The following is a 7,519-nucleotide window of genomic DNA, read 5'->3' as shown; positions in this document are numbered from 1 at the left end:
GGAAAATTTTTATATAAACGCTTCAGTAGGGATGTCTTATTTACTTTACATATTAGGGATTTGACTGTAATAAACTGATTGTAACCCACTTGAGGATATTTGCTGCATTTTGTTAAACCTGGAAAATTTAATATTTATCAGGATGAAATTACTGTAAGTGTTGACCTGATAATTTAATTTTTTGATTAGTGTGTATGTGTATATGTATATGTATATATACACTAAGCTGAATTGAAGGTTAATAAAATAAGTGAGAGATCCAACACAGTATAATAATAAAAACAATAGTTTAAATTTATTCATCATTGTCTATTATGAGGCATCCTCTTAGAGCTTTACGTGCATTCATCTACATTTTTACAACTCAATGAAATACTATTACAATCCCTATTTTACAGATAAGGAAACTGAGGAACAGATGTGCTAAATTGCTTGCTGAGGTCATGTAGTTGATAAACAGTAGCACTAGGATTCAGGCCCAGGGAAAGATATTTGATAGGTATTGCCAAATTGTTTAATGGCCTGTCAGAAAGACCTTGTCTTTTGATATCATCTGGAAGTACCAATATTCCCATTACAGGAAAGTGACCAGTCTTTCTAAGGAACAAGCTATTTTCATTTTTCTCCATAAAATAGATCTTATATTTTCATTAGTTAATAATGTGGCTTCAATTGGTAACAACATCGTTCTGCTTTGTGGCTTCTCAAATAGGTCTCAGAAAACATCAGGTACCCAGAATTTTATTATAAGTTATTGACATTCCTTTGGTGATACACAAATTCCAGAAAACAAATGCCATGAGCCCCAGGGTTTAAAGAAAGACACTGTCCATTCTGGATTCAGTAACTGATGTTTCAAGAAAACATAGCACGGAGTGATGACACTCACCCCATGGTCCCTGCCCTCTAGCTCTGTCCTTCAGAGGAAGCACGACCAAGGGTCTGCTAGTACTTTTCCCAACCTCTCTAAGAATTTCCTCAGGAGAGGATGCTATAATAGCACGTGCCAAGGTTAGCCTCCCTTTCTCCTTTCCTGGGTGGTATGGCCTGCAGTACAGGGTCGGTCCTTGGCACAGTCACTCAGCGCTCTTGGTAGGTGCCAGGAGCTGCGCAGTGTGGCAACCGCTGAGATTCACACTGCAGCCTGAAAGTTGTGTTTCAGCCTGTGAGGTTACAAGTGTATCCTGTGTTTATAATCAGAAATAAAGCCCCCTTTCCCCTCTCACCTACAGGATCCCTCAACAAGACAGAAAAAACGATTTCGGTGGACTGAGACCAGATCCCATGGAGGGAGGAGGAGGAGGAGGGACGTGTCCCTTGGCAGCTCTGTGCATGCTGCGGCAGAGGCAACAGGAGCAGCGAGTGAGTACCAGTTGCTCAACACTTTATCACTTTGCCTTGCTCTTTCTTCTCCCTTAAGTGAATTTCCATTCCGGGAGTGCAGCTCCACAGACGACAGGTGCGGTGGTGGTGCGTGCGGGGAAGCGGGGAGGTTTGGAATGTCCAGTGTGGGAAAGCACAGAAGTGCCTACTAGGATGGAAATAAAAACTGGCCCCGGGCCGGCTTCTCTCTGCTAGCCTGCCCCTCTTGCTGAGGAGAGGTTTGTGCGGGAGACTGAGAGGGGTGTATGTTTGTGCTGGGGGCGGCTCACAGGGGGTCCTTGTCCCCTTGCAACACCCAGACTGCTGAGGAGAAGCGCGAGGGGCCCGGGCGGCGGCGGCGGCCCGGCCAGGTCCCGGACCCTTGGTGCCGGGGATTTGGGGGGCGGGGTCCCCCCTCGGCCCCGGCCCCCGGCGGTTGCCATGGTGACGCAGGGTCGGCGGCTCAGCGCGGCGGAGACAAAGCCGCCCGCCCGCCAGCCCGCTCGCTCCTCGCCCGAGCTCCTCCTCCGCGGGCGCCTCCCTCCCCTCCCAGGAGCCGCCGCCGCCGCCGCCGGAGCGGCTCCCGGGCCCTCGGCCGCCGCGGGCCAGGTAAGGCGAGCGCGCCCGCGGCCGGGCAGGGGTCGGCGGGACGCCGGGGAGGCGGGGGTCCGCCCGGCGAGGGGAGGGAGGGGCGCCCGCGCCAGGCTGCGCCCGAGTCTCCGGGGCGCGCGTCCCCACCGGGAGACGGCGAGTGTCTGCCCCCGACGCCGCCGCGGCCTCCCCCGCGGCGCTGGACGGCGCCGGGCCGCCCGGGCGCGCGAGCACAGGGGCGGCAAACTTTGGGCCGCGCGGCGTCGGGGTGGGCGCGCGGGACCGTCTCCCGGCTCCAACTTGAGGGGCTGCGCGGCGGGGGCCGCTCCCGAGCGGCGGCTCTGGGGCGCCTACTTCCGAGAGCCGCTGCCCTCCCTCTCTCCCTTTTTCTCTTTTTTGGCATCGAGGCTTTTAGGGAAAAAAAAAAAAAAAGGTATGAAAATATTTACCTTTGGACTTTCATATTTTATGGTTTATTCTCTTTGAGGAGGGAATGGAGGGTAGTAGGGGGAACAAACGAGAGATTTTTCCAAATCTCTGAAAAGTGAGCCTGCTCTTATTCCTGTGGCCGAAGCATTTTGAGGAGGCTTCTGAAGTTCGTTTGGATTTTGACTCTAACGACCTTTACCTTGGGGGGGTGGTGTTGCACCTGTAACTAGATGGGAAAGGTAGCCCGGGTTTCCCGACATCCAGCAATAGCAGAGTTTATTGCAGGACCGAGACTTTGTCGATGAGATGCTTGGCACCAGTGTCATTGCTTTTGTTTCTGGGAGGTCTTGTGTTCATGCTTTGAACTGGAAAATGCCTCGTGTTTTTATGTGTAAGGAAGCAATCCAGAGCGCCTCTGAGGGCAGGCAGCTGGGCGGTGTTGGCATCAGTGTTTGGGAGTGTGATGACGGGGGTCACGATGCAGTTGCCAAGGGCATTCGGGTACTGGATAGGGAATTGCTCAAGTTATGGGTACCCTTGTGTTTCCTCAGTGGCCCCAAGCCATGCAATCATTTTGTGATATTTAGTTTGTTGCAGACACAAATAGTAAATTAAAATTGTGATTGTGAAGACTTGTTTTTGGATACTTAGATATTATCTTATGGGCAATAATGTGAAAGAAAGCATTCATTTTCAGAAATACAGCTGATCAGTTCAGAAGGAAATTGTGTATATGTTAATATGATTTGTTTTAAATCGTATATAAACAATATGAGGTGGCATATTGATAACTGGAAAATGGCCAACTAATTGAATTGTATAACCAACTTAGTAAAATAATGTGTAAGTCAGAATAGGTCATTTAGAGAACATTCTATGGAATGAAAAATTGTATTTTTGCTAGAAAGTAATTAATGAAAAGAAACTGGCGCTGATTGTTTTGAAATGCAGTTAGGTTGACTGGAATTCTGGATATTACAGCTACTTGAGGTGTCAGGCATAGACTGATTATCTAATATTCCTCTTCCCTCTTCTGGGATTTCAGCACCTTGTTAGCCTGATTACGAGATTTCTCAGGCTGTTCATATTCGCTAGCAATTTTAAGTAAAGTCACTTCATTAGAAGATTGTATTGGAAACTAAAGGGTTTAAGTTGCAATAATGATTTGCAGATTATTTCACAATTGGGTTTGTTTTTAAACTGAATTTTACCTGCTGAGGATTCACAGATGCTCTGCTAAATACTATTTGATGATAGTAATGAAATGGTGCATTGATTAAAATGAAGTAGATCAGTTTTGGGAAGATAACCAGGAGAGAAAATAAATATTTTCTCATTTAAGCATGAAAGGCAAACAGGATATTGAAGCCTAGGCACATAGTATAGACACCGAATATAGTTTCATGTTTTGTACTAAAAGTAAGTTATTTTTGTGTTCTTTCTGAGGTACCAAGAGTGCAGCTTTCTTCAGATCTTTGTTAGCAAATCTAACGTTCAAGTGCAAGGACTCTGTACATGCTTTCAGCCGGATGAAACCCACTCTCTGAGTTCTAGCATACATATTTGTGTTGTGGCCCATAGGCTGAGTGTTGAAGCATGGAGATGTCCTTTGTTAATTTAGCACAGTAAAGCCTGATGTTTTGCCTTTGCTGCTAGCTCACACAGGCACAAGATTCAGTATAGTTTGGCATCTTCAAAACTATCATTTTCTGCCAGAAAATAAAGTCATTAAACAGAAACCAACAGTCGTGTATTGCATGCACTGCTTTGTTGTAGTGGTTTATTTGTAAAAGCTCTGAAGCATGCAATGAAGCTTGTGTCAGTGGAGTGAAAAACAAGAATCTGGCATGTTTATTTGTGTTACTAGTGTTTTGAGGGATATGCATAACCGGATAATGAAGGAAAAAATACTATAATGTCCACAGTATCTCCTTAGGAAATATAAGTGGAAAGTGTGCTTTATGTGCATGGTTTAGATTAGCCACCTGGTGGAAGCAGGCAATAGCACTACACATCCTCAAGTATAAAATACTAGTCATCACTTGCTGATTCACAGAAGCGTGAGTCTTTTCCTGAATTTCTAGCCTTAAGAGTCTTAATTTGCTGAAGTAAAACTGATTCTTATTTTTGGTATAAGTTTTAAAATATGGTCTGATATGATAATTGTCACCATAGTCATGTTCTACCTGAAGAATTCTGTAATTTAACTTATGAAGCATATCTAAAGATATAAAACGAGCCAAAAATGTCGTTTATGTTAGGATTAACCTTAAATTGTGCCATTGTAAATCGGCTGTTTGTAACTATATAAGCCTACTTGGGCAGCCTAAAGCCACGGAAGCCGTTATTGGCGGTTTCTGGGTCAACATTCTCTTGCAATTTCTAGTTGCACTGTGATAACATGATTACTGGTTGGTAATTTAGCATCTAGTATAATGTGTTGTAGCATTTATAAAAGCACATTTGTGAAGGATGGTAGTTTTTTTAGTGATTTCTTTATTACCAGAACACTTAGGTTTAGATTTGTGACTGGGAAAAATAATGTGGCCCTGAGACCTCAAGGAAAAATGCTGTAAATATAAGGTATTGTTAACTGACCTGCTGTGCATGGTAGGTATTGATCATAACTGCTGTGCTGAGAAAAGGCATGGGAGACACATGGCCATGGTGACAGGAAGTGGTGTTTAGTGACATGTATTATTAATAGTGATTGATAGAGGTTGAAAAACTTTTGTGGGCATGTGTTTTGTTTTTATGCTCTCAATTAAAATGAACATAAGATGAAGCCATTTTGCAAACCACAAGTACTTGGGGAAAATGTATATATTTATACTGTCTGGTACATAATTTGAGTGATATAGCATAGCGGAAGGTAAAGTATTGATTTCCTATGTGCCAATTATTTTGTAGTAGTTATATAATATAGTTTTGGACATCAGTCAACAGATGTTTTTCAAGTATTTCCTTCTATATATTTCATATTGCTCCATGAAAGTTATCTCTCAACCGTAAGAGTCAACCTCTTATGGTTGAAGAATTACTTGATTTCCAACTGTTATGCTTATTTCTTTCATTTTATGTGTAACTCTTTACATACTGTACCCAAATATTCTCCTTTGGCCTAGTTTTCAGCCTGCTTTTTTTTCAGGGGAAAAGTTACCAATTAGTTTTGTAATGGTTTAAAAAGATTTTTGTATACCCAGAGCTTGTTTTAATAATATGATTTGGTTAATTTGTAATTCAACCAGAAAAATATTAGAAATTTAGATAGTTTATAATAGTGTACATTAAAAAAACACAATAATCGTTATATTTTACATTTTGGACATTTATAGAGGTGGTATGTTGGATAGGAAAATTTGGGATCATGTTAGGTGATTCCTAATTTCCCTAAGTGTCTTGAACTCCATCCCTGCTTCTTTACCTTATAACCAGTTGAAGTGAAAACCAAAGGACTAGGAGGTGGAGGTGGCAGAGAATGAAAAGGTGTTTAAAAGGGAGATTGGTACATACCAAGAGGCTGCAGGCTCAGTAGGTTGGGGGAGAGACTGTGATGGCTCTAATAATCTCTTTGACACTTTATGGTCCAGATCCTAAAGCAAAGTACCTGAGGTCTGTTTACCTAGTAACAGTTTCCAGAGGCTGGCCAGTCATGCCGCAGTGATGCTGGTCCTGCTCACTCATCCCCACTTTTCCTCCCAATTAACTAAAAAGTGACTCCCTTGAACTGTGGCTTAAGTGCACTTTGAACTTTGTAAACCACAAATTAAGGCCCAAGAATAAAGGTTTTCCGCGTTGGTAATCTAATTGGTCATGTACATGATTTAGATAATTAAGACAGTAATGGAACTATAAAATAAAACTGTATGTCTGATATATTTGAATGAGAAGTTATGTTTCTGAGTATGTCTATTGTGAAACAATTTCCCTCTCTTTGTAACTATGGTCATTCAAAGCAGATATGGTGTTCTACACAATTTGATCACTATGTGATGTGTCAGGCACAGTTATATTGAAGAATTGTTGTTTACTCAGACTCTTGAATTGTGAATCTGTAATAGGTTTCTCTGTGGTCTTATTTGGCATTTTCTCTTGTTATATATTGATTTTCTGAGACCCTTTTTAGTATGATTGCAGTAATTTTGATTTCCATTTCTTTTTTATCAGATTCTTACTAGTGCTTCCTGTGAGCTAGGTGCTGTTCTAAGCACTTCACAAATATTAACTCATTTAATCCTCACAAGAACCCTATGAGGTAGGTACTATTATCACTATTGTATATGAGGACACTGATGAGATCTCTCTCTGTTACATTAACCTAAAGGTACAAAAAATATGTCAGAATCCTAACTTCATGTCAAGGAATGCAGCAAACTTTATTTTCTATTCACTGATATGTACTAAGTGTAGAAATAATGGCACTAATTATTAGGCTTTTTTCTCTTATCTTATTTTCTCTGTCTTTTTAAATAAAAAGAAACAAAACCTAAAGTGATAAAACAAGAAGCATTTCTTCATAGCATATTGTGACATGTACCAGTATTCTTTTCTATACATAGAATCTGGAATAGATTAATTTACAAAAAAGATACTTTCTGAAGGTAGTTCTTTGATTGATTATTTTTATTCATATATTAAAAGAATACAGTCAGCCCTGCATATCTATGGGTTTCACATCTGCAGATTCAACTGACCATGGATTGGAAATATTTGAGAAAAAAACAATAAAAAATAACAGTATAGCAATAAAAAATAATGCAAATTAAAAAACACAGTCTAATAACTATTATAGCATTTACATTGCATCAGGTATTATTAGTAATCTAGACATGATTTAAAGTATATGGGAAGATATGAATTGGTTATATGCAAATACTGTACCATTTTATATGAGGGACTCGAGCATCCTGGGATTTTGGTATCTGAGGGGGTTCTGGAACCAATCTGCCGTGGGTACTGAGGGATGACTACATATTTTCTGTGGTGTTGGCCTTGCTGTATACATGTAAATCTATCTTGGAAATATTTATCCATTTACATTGCCTCATGGGGTTATCCTCAATCTGGGCTCACCTGTTCTTTCCTTGGCTACCTCTTACCTGTGCAAAGGGCTAAATGATACTACTTTCTCACTCTC

At 41.5% G+C, this 7,519-nt stretch overlaps 1 protein-coding gene across 1 annotated transcript in view; it reads left to right on the top strand.

The window, feature by feature from the left end:
- Positions 1-1,837: 1,837 nt before the first annotated feature.
- The window catches only part of RNF182 (ring finger protein 182), a 45,736-nt gene continuing 40,054 nt past the window's right edge, over positions 1,838-7,519 (top strand). Inside the window, exon 1 of the mRNA XM_045551803.1 lies at positions 1,838-1,971. The gene's annotated coding sequence lies outside the window, so the exon portion shown is untranslated. The remainder of the gene's footprint in view (positions 1,972-7,519) is intronic.

Source organism: Lemur catta, chromosome 5 (assembly GCF_020740605.2).
Source record: "Lemur catta isolate mLemCat1 chromosome 5, mLemCat1.pri, whole genome shotgun sequence".
Taxonomy (NCBI): domain Eukaryota; kingdom Metazoa; phylum Chordata; class Mammalia; order Primates; family Lemuridae; genus Lemur; species Lemur catta.
Note: the sequence above shows the minus strand (reverse complement) of the source record. Positions and strands in the feature narration are given on the sequence as shown.